We start from the raw sequence: 16,215 nt of genomic DNA on the forward strand, positions 1-16,215 counted from the left end.
ATCAAAACATCTTAATACACACCTCACCAAAGAAGATATACAATGGCAAGTGAGTGTATGAAAATATGTTCAATATCATTTGTTACTAGGAAACTGTGAGTTGAACAATGGGAATTATCACTACACAACTATTAGAATAATTATTTTTTAAAAGACAAACCAGTTGTTGACAGTGATGTAGAGTACCAGGAACTCTCATTCATTTGGAAAATGGTACAGCCACTTTGTAACACAGTTTGTTGGTTTCTTACAAAACTAAACATAGTCTTACTGTACAATCCAGTGACTGTGCTCATAGGTATTTACCCAGCTGATGAGTTAACTTATCTCTACATAAAGTCACTCATAAATCTTCATAGTATCACTATCCATAATGTTAACAACTGAAAGCAAAGCAAAATGTCCCTAATAGGTGATGAATAAACAAGCTATGGTATATCCATCTAACAGAGTATTGTTCAACAATTAAAAAATAAGCTATTGGGGTGCAACAATTAAAAAATGGTGTGTATATATATATATATGGAGAGAGATAGAATATATATATACATATATATATGTATATATATATATGGAGAGAGATAGAATAGAATAGAATAGAATAGAATAGAATAGAATAGAATAGAATTAAACTATTGACTGAAAGAAAGGCAGATGGTAGGGGCAAGTTTCCTGCTACTGCAATGGGAGTTTAAAGACAAACATGGGGTGAATGCCAAAATGATCCAGGCAGTAATGAATTAGAGTCAGAGACATCAATATGAACTCCTATATAGCTTAACATAGATATATCCACATACTGAAATATGTGTAGAAATGTGTATATACACAGGTTGGCATATATACATGTAAGTTCTGCCTTTGTCAGCTGAGAAGGTCTAAATGCAACACCACCTAGTGGTAAGGTGTGCTCCTAGCATTCAGATCCTGGCTTCTCATACCCTTCTCCAGTGAAAGGAACCACAGCTCACTGGCTCATTCTAGGACTGGGGAGCAATTGGAGCCACAGAATTAAGTGGCATTGGATTATAACACGAGGTAGAAGATAAATATCCATGAGTCCATACTAATGGCAATCAATGACTGAATACATAAATAAATGGTAAACAGAGGAGAAGGCACAAATCTCCAAGAAGAACTCTAACTGATATACTGTCCTGTCAAAAGGGTGGAGCACAATGCCCCACGCTGTACATGCACAGTGCACATGATGACTACTTTAAAGAGAGTACACTATGAGGAAATGGGGAAAAGAGAGGCAACTGGATAGTGTGGAACCTGACAAACAGGACATCAGCCATGATCAAGGTCAATACCAAGTGGTAAACATTTCTAGATAAATAGACAGCATATGAAGAAAATGGCACTTTTACCTCTGTGGTCTTCCTCCCCAAAACCCAAAACCTCAGTCACATCAAGGAAAAGCATCAGAAAAAAACCAACAAAGGGATATTCTCCAAAATTCTTGATCAGCATATGCCTCAAAATTATTAAAGTCTTCAAAAGTAAGAAAAGTCTAAAAAACTGTCACAGCCAAGAGAAGTCAAAGGAGACATGACAACTAAAAATAGTATACCAGACGGGATTCTGGAACAGAAAAATAAACATTAAGTAAAGACTAAGGAAATCTGCATAAAGTACGGACTTTAGTTAATTACAATGTATGGAATTTGGTCTATTAATTATAACATACTATGACAAATGACTTTACTGGACCAGGTGAATTGTCCTCTTTTGCATTTTCATTACTTACTCATCACCCACACTTACTCTGGTAGCACATAACACATTAGTGGTAAACATCTGCTCAGTGGTTTGCCTTTTCCACCAGACTCTAAGTTCCACAAGGGAAGAAATCATGCCTACCTTGTTTATCATTACAGACATCAGGCCTGGTATGTGGGTATTGAGTAAATACTATGTGGGCCCTATTGAAATGGAAGATTTATTAGCTCCTCCATCAGACTATTAGCTACTGTGAACAAGTATTGTTGCCTTTGGTCTCCCCAGCACCTATCACAGGACCTGGAATATATTAGCTGAAAATAATATAGCAGAGTTTGAAATCAATGAGATGACATCAAGGACAACTCAGGGAGGAGAAACTTTCCCCAAAAGATAGCTCTTTAGAGTTTCCTTCCTCCAATTCACTTCACTCAGTAATCATGTGCTCAGGTTATCCTGTGTGACGTGCAATTTCACATGACTGTGAATTATCTATTTAAAAAAATAGTAAGGGGCCTATTGAGATGTGAAGCAGACCTAAAAATCCTTAAGACTGACCATTTGTGCTCTTATTTTTGTAACTATACCAAGGCCATAATCCATGTGGCCTAGCTGAGAGTAATATTAATGTTTGAAAAATGTTCAACAACCAAAGCATAATTTCAAAATGACTTCAAAGTCTTTACCATTTCTCAAATACCACAAAAAAGTACTTTTTAGGACTGTTTCCTTTCATTACCTTCCCTCACACACCAGTACCAGTCCTGTGCTTTCCTCTTCGACGTGTTATTTAAAAAAAATTCCTGCTCCCAGTTAAAATGATGAATATTGCTCTTCTCCCTTCTCCACACCTTGTGAAATGATGGCCAAGTCATCATATCCCCAAGCCAAAAGGGTCACCCAACTCCTGTTACCACAGTTTAGTCACATAAAAATAGCAGAAAGTACACTCAATTGGACTATTTATTTTTCTGCTTTAATATGTTCTGGAACAAAAATCAATTATTACTATGTAAGTGTCTCCAGTTATTTTTTTTTCCTTTAACATTAAAGAAGGTAAGGTCTTTCTTATTTGTTTCGTATCTTCTTGTGCCCTTCAAGTTACTTCTGTATTTATGTCAATATAGTCCCAGGAGCTCTATCTTCAGGTCCAGCCTTATATCTGATCTTCTGGGCCCTCCAGTGTGGCTGTAAATACCTGATTCCCTGAATTTCTACCACATAAATCAAGAATAGTTTATATTTCCTAAGATGAAACCTGAATTATTCAATCCTTTTTTTTTTAATTTTTTTAACGTTTATTCATTTTTGAGAGATGGAGGGAGACAAAGCGTGAGTGGCGGAGGGGCAGAGAGCGAGGGAGACACAGAATCCGAAGCAGGCTCCAGGCTCCCGAGCTGTCAGCACAGAGCCCGACGCGGGGCTCGAACTCACGAACCGTGAGATCATGACCTGAGCTGAAGTCGGATGCCTAACCGACTGAGCCACCCAGGCGCCCCCTGAATTATTCAATCCTAACCAGATTTTTAAAGCACACTAAATGCTAGAATCATAAAGCTAAACTGAAGGAACAAAAGGGAAATTTCCATGCACATATGGCAGGTCCTTTAGAGAAGTATCATATCTCTACCAGTGAATGAGGTTGGAAGGAGAATTTTAAAGTGTCCCTGGTACCACCAGGTTTATTTCATGCTGTTTACTAGCAACTTGTATATACTAACAGAATCGTCTGTGCTCATAAGCACTGAACCAGAAAGTATAGCCACATCTGAGCATTAGGTAGATGTAAATCAATTAAATTAGAAGCACAGATGAGTACTTCTTTTGGGTCTTTTCAAAGGACCAAGTCCAGTACTTTGCTACTCAGTGAACTCCTATTAAAATAAACAATTCAAGAGAAAAATTTAAAAGACTTCCAAAGGAACCAAACTGAACCTCATTATATCCATGTAAAAATGCTTTCGTGCCCTCCCTAAACCCCTCTCCTTATACCCAAGACTTTTGAAACTAAAACACTAGGTATCTTATTTTATGCCAAGTTTTAAGGGTTTTATTTGCTTTTTAAGTTTATTTATTTTGAGAGACAGACAGACAGAGAGAGTGAATGAGGACGGGACAGAGAGAGAGAGAGAAAATCCCAAGCAGGCACCATGCTGTGAGCACTGAAGCTGACACGGGGCTCAAACCCACAAACCCTGAGATTGTGACTTGAGCTGAAATTAACAGTGGGGATGTTTAACAGACTGAGCCACCCAGGCACCCCTAAGTTTTAAGGTCTTCCAAAATCATATTCCAGGGGTGCCTGAGTGGCTCAGGCAATTAAGTATTTGACTCTTGATTTGGACTCAGGTCATGATCTGGTAGTTGATGGAATTGAGCCCTGCACCTGACTCTGCATTGACAGTGCATGGAGCCTATTTGGGATTCTCTCTCTCTACGTCTCTCTCTCTCTCTCTCTCTCTCTCTCTCTCTCTCTGCCCTTCCCTCACTTGCTCCATAAATAAACAAAAAAATTTTTAAAAATAAAATCTTATTCCAAATATAGTTATATTTCCAGTAGATAACAATAAAAAAAGTCCAGTTTTAAACTTTGAGAAGAAAGAAAGTACAATAGACACCCACCAGAGAAAATGTATGCTATATTAGAAAAAAAAAAGATAAATATTGGCACATAAAATATTAAAGTTTTCTTTCCTACAAGTGAGAAAACTCCATTGATTTTCTTAAGTCAAAGCCATCAGGTTAATTAAAGGTTTAATGATGTAATCTAGCTCTCTTTAGATGAACTTACTTCTTTCTTTGAGCCTTTTGTTTTTTACATTATAAATGTAAAACCTGCTTCAGCAAGTCTGGGAATAACTTGGTTATTGATCTTCCAAAACCTATTACTGGGGAGTTGGCCTTTTAGATCCATGGTAGAATATGTAATGTCTACCTGGGAGTTACTGAAAGCCCCATCCACCATTTGAAATTAAAATCAAGGCATTCTACAAGTGTACAGGGAAAGAAGTTGTGAAAGAGAAATGAGGAAAGAATAAGTGGCCTTTGAACATTCTTTCATATTCTGCCTATGCAAAGTGGAAATTATCGGGCTTTGCTCCCATTTGGGACAAGGCACATTCATTCTTGTCTTGAAGAAAGGAAGAATAAGAGCAGAAGAGTTGTATATATTGTTTCTCCTTCATTGGTCCCATAGACCGTGAGCCCCTCAATCAGAGGAAGGAAGCAGACCCTGACATAGACATTAGCATGCAGGAAGATTATGGAAGAATATTCTTGAGAACACCTGAGGAAGAGACAGAGAGAAAGCAAAACCAGTTGAAGGGAACAGCTAGGTTGCAATGCAGGCTCATCCAAGGGCTAAGTCAACCCTATGAGGAACTAGGATATGGGGATGGCCCTTCACAGTTAGACCTTCAGAACAATCACTGTATATGGGCTGTCACAGGAAGGGATTGTGAACTTGGGTAAGGCGCTCTGTAGCTGAGTCAATTCTTGAAAAGGACTGACAGTAGAAGGTTGTCAGCCAAGAGCATTCACACCAGACCAGGAGTTAAGTTCTTCAATCTTGAAGGGGTATCACAGCATCCACTGTGTTATTTTATTTATTGCTTATATCCCTAATTACCCAGTAATGGGTGTACAACATTAAGTGCCCAGTGAAAACTTATTTAAATGAATTATTCTGCACTATGGAGAATCCAGCCAGAGACAGGCCTTGGTATACTACACCCTTAGGCACACTAGTCCTTATGTGCGTTTTCTCACATACTTCAGTATAATGGTCGTGAATGATCTGGTTAATGCTATTTCAAGCACTGAGAGGTAGCAGAGTGTGCCAAGAATTTCAGTTATCATGAACAGATAAAGACCTTATGTTGATGGCATTCCCCTACCAATTAAATCTTTTGGAGTAAACCATGTCCAAAGGGAAGAGACTTGGGCCATCTATAAGGGCATATTCTCTAAGGGCTAAGTTGGTCATAGTCAAGCAGAGTGTGATACTCTCCATTTTGAAAACCATGTGGAGGGCTCTTTATGCAAAGGGCTTTGCACGGCTTAGTATCCAGTGCTCACTTTCCCATGCTAACCCTGGAATGTGTTTGGCTCTGAGCCAGCCCCTGTAAAGAAATGGAGACACTATCAAGAGACCTACCATATAATAAATTTGCTTCAGATAAAAGAGAAGCATGGTGAGAGCTCTTATGATTTTTATGGGAATTTTAAAATTAAAAGCCTTAAGCATCCACATGAAATATAGCCATTAATTGTCTACACATGCTATACTTGTAATGTAGTATAGGGTTTGTTTGTCCTATATCTTATATAGAAAGTATCGCAGAATTCTGGTACAATGCTGGGTGATGATATTCTTTGTCTGATTCAAACTATCCCAAAGTATACACAGCCCAAAGAGCATAGAGATCATATTAAATATGAAATGATTAAGAATGTGCCTCCAACTGATAAATCCAGTTCCTTTTTATTAGGATAATTAAGACTCTAAAGGGATTTTGTAAGAAAATATCTTGGATTAAATGGTACATTTTCTGGAGAAGATCTAGGTGCAAAAGTGATTAGGGTGCCCCAAGAAATCTTTGTCTGTTGGACTATCTTCATAAGGAGCTAAGACTCTGACTGGGAAGAAAGCAGGGTAACCTGGGAAAGTGACTTCCACTGGTCAAAGCAGAGATGGGATTTAGAGAAGAAATACACTAAGCATTTCTCCGCACATTTGGGGACACACACACATGACCTGACAGCTGCGTGCCTTTCCATCTATGGCCAAGATTAGTTAGTCACTCACCAGACTCACACTCACCCTCCATAGTGTAATTATTGCTGGTAAACAAATTTCCAGCCTGGGATTACATTTCTTAGCACCCCCTTGTATCCAAGAAGGACCAAGAAATGGCAAATAGCATCTGGAAGCGATATATGTTACTCCAAGCCTGACCCATAAAAATCTCCTACACAATCCTCTGTATTCTTCTCCTCTTTATTATCACAATGGCTAGTATAATGAGCAAAAAGTAAAATTTTATTATGTTAAACCACTGAGATTTTGTGATTATTTCTAATGGTAGTGACTTGATCCTGACTAATACACCAAGAGAGTAGTGAATCAATGGGGAAAGGATGGTCAGTGTCCAACCTTCCTGTAGTCAAGTAACATGAGAAACACCCCTCGATCTGGAAATATGGGAATTCTCAATTTCTTTGCCAAAGACAGTTTGAGAAGAATGGAAAGAAGAGAAATAAAATTGAAGTGGATAGAAAAAAAAGAGAGAGAGGAGGTAAGAGATGAAAAACAACACTTGTTGACAATTCTTTTAATAAGTTTTTCTGTGAAGGAGAGCAGAAAGAAACATGGCAGAAGCTGAGAAAAGGCAAGAGGTTAAGAGGAGAGAGAGAGAGAGAGAGAGAGAAAGAGCTAGAAATGGTGAAAGATGTAGAGATAAAGAGATTGAGATAGAGATATAGTGCTAAAGACAGAGATAAAGAGAGAGATACAAGCTGAGATAAAGATATAGGAATGGACAAAGAGAGAAAATGATATATAGACATAGAGACAGAGATGGAGAAAGATGTAAGGATTTATAGAAATAGAGATTCAAAGAGAGAGGAGAGAATGTAAGACATCCTAGACATACTGGCATGCTCAGGATATGAGCAGATAATTCCACTCCAGAATGGTCAGGAAATTGAAATGACTACCTGCAACCTAAGTGGGCAAATCAACCCACTTCAGGGATTACTAACTTTCCAAATACACAACTACTTCCTCACTGAAATATACAGCATTTCAGGTGCTCACAGCCCCACCTCTATGAACACAGAGAAAGATCATTAACAGAGCCCCCTCTCTTCCACCAAAACTATCAAGTTTAACTGTTAAAAATGACCATTTCTAGATAGTCAGACATCTATGAATGGAAACTTATTAGAACAGAAAGACCGAATGGAAACTTAATAGAACAGAAAGACCACCAGGATCAGAGTGGAAATGGCTTTTGGCCTGGCTATGCTGGTTCAGCACAACTTACAACCTTAGACAAATCACTCAATGTGTTGGACTTCACCGAACAATGTCCAAGTATTACATACCTAGAGGCTACTGATAAGGACAAATAAAACATAATTAGAACGAGGTAAGGAAAATAATTTGAAAACATTAAAATGCCCTGATTTATTCATCATTAATTCAGAAAATAAATACCACACATTTCCTGTGTACCTAGCAATGTGTACTAGACGTGACACTGTAAGACACTGCCTCATGGAGTTTGCAGACTGGTCAGGAGACACAAAGAACCAAACCAATAAATGCATAATGACAATAAGTGGTCAGTTGAATAGAAGGGAAATATAGATAAGGGGTGCTATCTAGACCAGATTATTAAAAATACTTCTTTGAAAAGATAATATTAAAATGTAGAATCAAAGGTTGAGAAGGAATCCAGGCATGCAAAGAGTGAGGGTAGTGGAAATAATTCCCTGATGTCATCACAATTTTCTTTTTCACAGTTCAAGATCAGAACAGCATTCAAATAGATCCAATCATTGGGATTTTGTGTTTCTTAAGTCTTTTAGAATCCATACATTCCCCTCCTACTTCTCTTTTCTGGATTTTGCTCTTTGCATTCCTGTGGCAACATTGTTTAACTTGCTTCTGTGTCCCCTGTAGCTCCCGTAAACTGGTAGTTAGACCGGGCTTGACTGGTTCTGGATGAGTGTTTTGATATTTCTTGTTAGTGGTTTTCTCTACTTCCATGAGTAGGCATGTAGTGTTCAATTAACTGTCTCTTTTTTGTGTGTGACATTAAAGTCAATGATGATCACTTCCTACATCTGTTATTTCATTAAGGTCTGGGGATGATCTAATCCAGTAGTTCTCAAACTGTGGTCCTGAACCAGTAGCAGCAGCAGCATCCGGCAATTTATTAAAAATATAGAATCCCCAGGAGGAACCAAGATGGCAGAACAGCATGGAAGATTTTTTCGTGTCTCACATCCAAGAAATATAGCCAGATCAACACTAAACCATCTTGCACACCTAGAAAACTGATTTGAGGATTAACACAACAGTCTGCACAACCTGAACCACAGAACTCAGCAGGTACGCAACAGGGAGAGGTGAACTGGGGAGAAGCCAGGGAGGACAGGGAGCTGTTTTTGCTTGTGGAGAGAAGACAGAGATGGAGGGGTGGGTGGGCAGGGGAAAGTATAGAAAGCATATCCCCCTCACCCCTGCCCAAAAGCAGCTGGAGACAAAGAAAGAATACACAAGAGACTGAACAAAAAAGGGAGAAAGGAGAAAGGAGAGGGTTTAAATTCCATTGAGACTCTATAAACAGGGGGAGTGCAGAGTCTGAAACTCCACAGCTCAATACCTGGCAGTGCTCTTGTGGGAAGGGCGAATCCCCAGGAGCAGAGTGAAGTCCAGGGGACTCTTCAGGCCACACAGGGAAAGGCGGTTCCCCTGCTGGGAGGACATTAGATAGAGACAGTGTGCCCCCCCATCAGGCAAAGGTGCCAGGAGATTCTGGAGAACAACCACATTCACTGGTGCTGGAACAAGGTCATCAAGGATGAAGGCTGGTGCCAGATGTGTGTTTTGATTTGCCATAATCTCTGAAACGCTGCTGCCACATGATTGTGTGAACTTTATCTGGGGTGGGCTGGCCCCCAGCCACAGTCTCTGGGCATCAGCAACAGCATGGTCTCCTGAACATTCCTGGGTGCATCTGGGACCTGGCCACTGCTCAGTGAGACCCTACTGCAGAAGGGCAAGGCCACAGTCCCTCAGAAATAAAGGGTCAGGAAAACAGCCACATATGAGATAAAACTCAGGAGGGAGGTGCTGCCTGGGGAGTGGATGGAAGCTGGAGACAAAGGACTGGTGCATGACTGCTGATCTGGGAGAACAGAGTTCCAATACTAGAGACTGGGTAGCTGAGTGAGCCATTTTCACCGCTCCCACGCATGTGCATAGGCCCCTACAAGCGCCACAACAACCCACCCCAGTAAGCTAAGCAGTGCCATCTAGTGGAGAATGGAGCTGTTACAGTAAACCCTGCCCAAATGGGCCGACCTTGCTCTTCAGGAACACCACAGGTCTCTCCACCTGCTTAGTTTACAGACTATAAAGTGCATCATAGGTTGACTTCTAAGGGAAAATGATGTAATTTTAATCATATTTCAGTCTGCTCACTGGTTCATCTATTCAATTTTCTTTTTTTCTTTTTCATTTCTTTTATTTTTCTTAAATAAAGAAAAAATTAATATTTATTTTCAATTTTTATTAAAAATATTTCTAATTTTTTTCTCCTATATTTTTCACTTTTTTGTAAAATTTTCAAATTCTATTTTACGTCCATCATTTCATTTTACTCTATTTCATTGTATTCATTTTTTCAAATTTTCAAATGTTTCCTTTTTTTCCTTTTTTTTTTCCCCTTTGTTCTATAATCTATTAAACCCCTTTCAACACCCAGACCAAACACACCTAGGATCTAGCATCATTTATTTGATTTTGTGCATCTGTGTGTGTGTGTGTGTTGTTTTTCATTTTTTAATTTTAATTTTTTTAATTTTAATTTTTTTACCTCATTAATTCCTTTTCTTCCTTCAAAATGACAAAACAAAGGAATTCACCCAAAAAGAAAGAAGAAACCACAGCCAGGGACTTAACCAACACAGATACAAACAAGATGTCTGAACCAAAATTTAGAATAACTATAATAAGAATACTAGCTGTGGTTGTATTAGTATTAATACTAGAAAGGGTTATCTCCTTTCTGTGGAGATTAAAGAAGTAAAACTAGTTAGGATGAAATAAAAAATGCTATAATTGAGCTGCAATCTCCAATTGATGCCACGGCAGCAAGGATGGATGAGGCAGAGCAGAGAACCAGCGATATAGAGGACAAACTTAGGGAGAATAATGAAGGACAAAAAAAAGAGGGAGATTAAGGCAAAAGAGCACAATTTAAGAATTAGAGAAATCAGTGACTCATTAAAAAGGAACAACATCAGAATCATAGGGGTCCCAGAAGATGAAAAGAGAGAAAAAGGGTTAGAAGGGTTAAGTGATCAAATCACAGAGGAAGACTTTCCTAACCTGGGGAAAGACACGGACATCAAAATCCACAAGGGACAAAGGACTCCCATTAGATTCAACAAAAACCGACCATCAACAAGGCATATCATAGTCAAATTCACAAAACACTCAGGCAAGGAAAGAATCATGAAAGCAGCAAGGGAAAAAAGTCCTTAACCTACAAGGGAAGAAAGACCAGGTTTGCAGTACACCTATCCACAGAAACTTGGCAGGCCAGAAAGGAGTGGCAGGATATATTCAATGTGCTGAATCAGAAAAATATGCAGCCAAGAATTCTTTATTCAGCAAAGCTGTCATTCAAAATAGAAGGAGACATAAAAAGTTTCCCAAACAAAAATTAAAGGAGTTTGTGACCACTAAACCAGCCCTGTAAGAAATTTTAAGGGGGACTCTCTGAGAGGAGAAATGATGAAAATAAATAAATACATACATTCATACATACATACATACATACATACATACATACATACCAAAAGCAACCAAGACTAGAAAGGACCAGAGACCACCACCAGACACTACAACTCCACAAGCAACATGATGGCAATAAATTCATATCTTTCAGTACTCACTCTAAACGTCAATGGACTAAATGCTCCAATCAAGACACAGAGTAACAGAATGGATAAGAAAACAAGATCCATCTACAGCTGTTTACAAGAGACCCACTTTAGACCTAAAGACACATTCAGATTGAAAACAAGGGGAATGAGAACCATCTACTATGCTAATGGTCAACAAAAGAAACCTGGAGTAGCCATGCTTATATCAAACAATCTACACTTTAAAATAAAGAATGTAACAAGAGATGAAGAAGGGCATTGTATCATAATTAAGGGGTTATCCACCAAGAAGATCTAACAATTGTAAACATTTATGCACCAAATTTTGAAAGCAACCAAATATATAGATCAATTATTCACCAACATAAAGAAACTCATTAATAATAATAACAACCATAATAGTAGGGGACTCCAACACCCCCACTTACAGCAATGGACAGATCATCTAATCAGAAAATCAACAATGAAACAATGATTTTGCATAACACACTGGACCAGATGGATTTAACAGATATATTCAGAACATTTCATCCTAAAGCAGCAGAATACACATTTTTCTCCAGTGCACATGAAATGTTCTCCAGAATAGACCACATACTGGGACAAAATCAACCCTCAACTAGTACAAAAAGATCAAGATCATACAGTGTATATTTTCAGACCACAATGCTATGACTTGAAATCAACCACAAGAAAAAATTTGGAAAGGTAACAAATACCTGGAGACTAAAGAACATACTACTAAAGAATGAATGGGCTAAGCAAGAAGTTAAAGAGGAAATTAAAAAGTACATGGAAGCCAATGAAAATAACACCACAGCCCAAAACCTCTGGGATGCAGCAAAGGCAGTCATAAGAGGAAAGTATATACCAATCCAGGCCTTCCTAATGAAAGAAGAAAGGTCTCAGATACACAACCTAACCTTACACCTCAAAGAGCTGGAAAAAGAACAGCAAACAAAATCCAAAAGCAGCAGAAGACAGGAAATAATAAAGATTAGAGCAGAAATCACTACTGCTGAAACAAACAAACAAACAAAAAACCAGTAGAACAGATCAATGAAACCAGAAGCTGGCTCTTTGAAAGAATTAACAAAATTGAGAAACCTCTAGTCAGTTTGAGCAAAAAGAAAAAGGAAAGGACCCAAATAAATAAAATCAAGAATGAAAGGGAGAGATCACAACCAACACAGCAGAAATAAAAACAATAACATGAGAATATTATGAGCAATTATATACCCATAAAATGGGCAATCTAGAAGAAATGGATAAATTCCTAGAAACGTATACACTATGAATACTGAAACAGGAAGAAAGAGAAAATTTGAACAGACCCATAACCAGTAAAGAAATCAAATTAGTAATAAACAAGTTCCCAAAAAACAAGAGTCCAGAGCCAGATGACTTTCCAGGGGAATTCTACCAAACATTTAAGGAAGAGTTAACACCTATCCTCTTGAAGCTGTTCCAAAAAATAGAAATGGAAGAAAAACTTCCAAACTCTTTCTATGAAGCCAGAATTACCTTGATTCCAAAACCAAAAAAGACCCTAATAAAAAGGAGAACTATAGACCAATTTCCCTGATGAACATGGACACAAAAATTCTAAACAAGGTATTAGCCAACTGGATCAAACAGTACATTAAAAAAAAACTATTCACCATGACCAAGTGGAATTTATACCTGGGATGCAGGGTTGGTTCAATATCCACAAAACAATCAATGTGATACATCACATCAATAAAAGAAAGGATAAAAACCATGTGATCCTCTCAATAGATGCAGAGAAAGTATGTGACAAAATACAGCATCCTTTCTTCATAAAAACCCTCAAGAAAGTAGGGATAGAAGCATCATATCTTGAGATCATAAAAACCATATATGAGAGACTCAATGCTAATATCATCCTCAATGGGGAAAAACTGAGACTTTCCCCCTAAGGTCAGGAACAAGACAGGGATGTCCACTCTCACCACTGTTATTCAACATAGTATTGGAAGTCTTAGCCTCAGCCATCAGCCAACACAAAGAAATAAAAGGCATCCAGATCAGCCAGGAGGAGGTCAAAGTTTCACTCTTCACAGAGGACAGGATACTCTATATGGAAAACCCAAAAGATTCCACCAAAAAACTGCTAGAACTGATCCATGAATTCAGCAAATTCACAGCATATAAAATCAATGCACAGAAATTGGTTGCATTCTTATACACCAACAATGAAGCAACAGAAAGAGAAATCAAGGAATCGATCCCATTTACAACTGCACCAAAAACCACAAAATACCTAGGAATAAATCTAACCAATGAGGTGAAAAATCTATACACTGAAAACTATAGAAAGCTTGTGAAAGAAATTGAAGAAGAGGCCCCCCAAAATGGAAAAATATTCCATGCTCCTGGATAGGAAGAATAAATATTGTTAAAATGTCAATAGTACCCAAAGAAATCTACATATTTAATGCAATACCTATCAAAATAACACTAGCACTCTTCACAGAGCTAGAACAAACAATCCTAAAATTTGTATGGGACTAGAAAAGACCCCAAATAGCCAAAGCAATCTTGAAAAAGAAAACCAAATCAGGAGGCATCATAATCCTGGACTTCAAGCTGTATTACAAAGCGGTTATCATCAAGGCAGTATAGTACTGGCACAAAAACAGACAATCAGATCAATGGAACAGAAAAGAGAACCCAGAAATGGACCCACAAATGTATGACCAACTAATCTTCGACAAGGCAGGAAAGAATATCCAATGAAATAAAGACAGTCTCTTCAGCAAATGGTGCTGGGAAAACTGGACAACAACATGCAGAAAAATGAACATGGACCACCTTCTTACACCATACACAAAAATAAACTCAAAATGGATGAAAGACCTAAATGTAAGACAGGAAGCCATCAAAATTCTTGAGGAGAAATCAGGTAAAATCCTCTTTGACTTGGCCACAGCAACTTCTTACACAACACGTCTCCAGAGACAAGGGAAACAAAAGCAAAAATGAACTATTGAGACCTCATCAAAATAAAAAGCTCTGCACAGCAAAGCTTCAACAAAACTGAAAGGCAACATCAAAATAAAAAGCTCTGCACAGCAAAGTTTCAACAAAACTGAAAGGCAACAAACAGAATGGGAAAAGATATTTGCAAATGACATATCAGATAAAAAGTTAGTATCCAAAATCTATAAAGAACTTATCAAACTCAACACCCAAAAAACAAATAATCCAGTGAGGAAATGGGCAAAAGACATGAATAGACACTTCTCCAAACAAGACATCCAGATGACCAACCGACACATGAAAAAATCCTCAACATCACTCATCATCAGGGAAATACAAAACAAAACCACAATGAGATACCACTTCACACCTGTCAGAATGGCTAACATTAACAACTCAGGCAACAACAGATGTTGGTGAGGATACAGAGAAAGAGGATCTCTTTTGCACTGCTCATGAGACTGCAAACTGGTGCAGCCACTCTGGGAAACAGTATGAAGGTTCCTCAAAAAATTAAAAATATAACTGTCCCAGAAATTGCACTACTAGGTATTTATCCAAGGGATACAGTTGTGCTGTTTCAAAGGGGCATATGCACCCCAATGTTTATAGCAGCACTATGGACAATAGCCAAAGTATGGAAAGAGCCCAAATGTTCATCAATGGATGAATGGATAAAGAAGATGTGGTATATATATACAGTGAAGTATTACTTGGCAATCAGAAAGAATGAAATCTTGCCATTTGCAACTACCTGGATGGAACTGGAGGGTATTATGCTAAGCGAAATTAGTCAGAGAAAGACAAATATCATATCATTTCACTCATATGAGGACTTTAAGACACAGAACAGATGAACACAAGGGAAAGGAAGAAAAAATAACATAAAAACAGGGAGGGGGACAAAACATAAAAGAATCTTAAATATAGAGAAAAAACAGAGGGTTACTAGAGTGATTGTGGGAGGGGGGATGGGCTAAAAAGGTAAGGGGCATTAAGAAATCTACTCCTGAAATCATTGCTGCACTATATGCTAACTAATTTGGATGTAAATTAAAAAAAATAAATTAAATTAAAAAAATATATAGATTCTCCAGCCCCATTCTAGACCTCTGAATCAGGAATTCTGGGGTGGGGTCCAGCGTCTGTGTTTTAAAGAGCCCTCCAAGCCATTCTGATGCATGCTAGTGTTTGAGAACCATTGCTCTAATTCTACATTTTATTTTTCATTGATTAGCTGTATTGCTTCTATAAAAGCTTTCTCCTCCCCAACTCTGTGGTTACCATGACACAAAGCATACAGCTTTCAGAACAGTGAGTTCTCTAACCACCTTCTCTATTTATCTGCTACCTACAGAAATGTGAATTAAAATGGGAGCTATTCAGTTTGCTTTGTATTTGTGTATGTTGTGCTCTGTATTTAGTGGCTCCAGCAAAAGCAAGGATGCTCAGATGATGGAAAATTTGAGCCTAAGCCCCTGTAAAAAAGCACCCAAGAATGTTAGCAGGCTTGACACCCTAGGAAATGAAGTGCTCGCCATTTCTCAGCACTTCTGATCTGCCTTTTCCCTGCAAGTATGTGTTACACAATACATGCCAGGCCTTATTAATCCAATTTCCCTGTCCCTATCCAAAGGAAAGGATGGCCCTAGTAATGATCAATACCCTTACTGTGATGATAAACAAAGACAGATGAGCCTGTGAGGCCTGGCTGGTATTTGTAATTACTGCCTCTGTAGGCATTCAATTACTGCTAATGAAAGGGTGACAGGGCTCCCCCCCTTGCTGACAGAGGAGCATTTA

Source organism: Lynx canadensis, chromosome A2 (assembly GCF_007474595.2).
Source record: "Lynx canadensis isolate LIC74 chromosome A2, mLynCan4.pri.v2, whole genome shotgun sequence".
Lineage (NCBI taxonomy): Eukaryota > Metazoa > Chordata > Mammalia > Carnivora > Felidae > Lynx > Lynx canadensis.